Below are 1,910 nucleotides of genomic sequence, written 5' to 3' on the forward strand. Positions count from 1 at the left end.
TCGCAAATTTTTCATTTTAAAGCAAGTTTTCTTGCATTTTGTTTTGTACTAAAAATTATCGAATTTAGCAATATTTTGACCTTTATCATCCCCTTTTCCTTTATGTGATATAAAGAAAATATCATCGAATTAGGCCGTTTTTCCACGTTTTTGTGAATTTTCAGTTTATTGTTATTAATTCATTATATGTACGATAAAAATTATGCAAACACATAATTGATCAGAAAATAACCTTATATACTTCGTTTTCAATCATCTATTTGTTTCTCGTTAAAATACTGAGTAAGATATTGAAAAGGGGAGAAGTTCTGTTTTTATTGCATATATCGACGTTTCAGCTGGATTAGAACGGTTTTACGTGTACATCTTCCATCGGTAATATAAACCGAAAATCAGGAACATTTTAGTTAATTTTAATGAAAACACATTGATTTTTATCATTTGTATTGGAAGCAACATCTTTATACGTCTTTTCTAGGGTCTAAAAAATACGAAACGTCGCTCTATGATTCGAAGTTAAAATCCTCAAATTTGGTATAATAATGACTTTTTTCACGTTTTTTATGTAGTTTGATATTTCGTAAATATATTCATTTTTACCAATATTTCGATACTATTTCATGTAGTATCACGATATGTGCTTTGGCCTCTATATCTCAGATTTTCGGCTAATATTGCATTTTAAGCAAGTTTTCTTGCATTTTGTTTCGTACTAAAAATCATCGAATTCAGCAATATTTTTACGTTTATCATCCCCTTTTCCTTTATGTGATATAAACAAAATATCATCTAATTAGGCAATATTTTGCTGATTTTCCACGTTTTTGTGAATTTTCAGTTTATTGCTATTAATTCATTAAATATACGATAAAAATGATGCAAACACATAATTGATTAGAAATTAACCTTAAACACTTCATTTTCAATCAACTATTTTTTGCTCGTTAAAATACTGAGTAAGATACTGGAAAGGGGAAAAGTTCTGTTTTTATTGCATATATCGACGTTTCAGCCGGATTAGAGCGGTTTTACGTGTACATCTTCCATCGGTAATATTAACGGAAAATCAGGAACATTTTAGTTAATTCTAATGAAAAACATTGATTTTTATCATTTGTATTTGAAACAACATTGTCATATGTCTTTTCTTGGATCTAAATAATACGAAACCTCGTTCTATGATTTGAAGTTAAAATCCTCAAATATGGTAATATAGTGACTTTTTTCACGTTATTCATGTAGTGTGATTTTACGTGTATATATTCGTTTTTACCAATATTTCGATACTACTTCATGTTTTCTCACGATATGTGATTTGGTCTTCAAATCTCAGAATTTCGCAAATTTTTCATTTTAAAGCAAGTTTTCTTGCATTTTGTTTTGTACTAAAAATTATCGAATTTAGCAATATTTTGACCTTTATCATCCCCTTTTCCTTTATGTGATATAAAGAAAATATCATCGAATTAGGCCGTTTTTCCACGTTTTTGTGAATTTTCAGTTTATTGTTATTAATTCATTATATGTACGATAAAAATTATGCAAACACATAATTGATCAGAAAATAACCTTATATACTTCGTTTTCAATCATCTATTTGTTTCTCGTTAAAATACTGAGTAAGATATTGAAAAGGGGAGAAGTTCTGTTTTTATTGCATATATCGACGTTTCAGCTGGATTAGAACGGTTTTACGTGTACATCTTCCATCGGTAATATAAACCGAAAATCAGGAACATTTTAGTTAATTTTAATGAAAACACATTGATTTTTATCATTTGTATTGGAAGCAACATCTTTATACGTCTTTTCTAGGGTCTAAAAAATACGAAACGTCGCTCTATGATTCGAAGTTAAAATCCTCAAATTTGGTATAATAATGACTTTTTTCACGTTTTTTATGTAGTTTA

Source organism: Procambarus clarkii, chromosome 32 (assembly GCF_040958095.1).
Source record: "Procambarus clarkii isolate CNS0578487 chromosome 32, FALCON_Pclarkii_2.0, whole genome shotgun sequence".
NCBI classification, from domain to species: domain Eukaryota; kingdom Metazoa; phylum Arthropoda; class Malacostraca; order Decapoda; family Cambaridae; genus Procambarus; species Procambarus clarkii.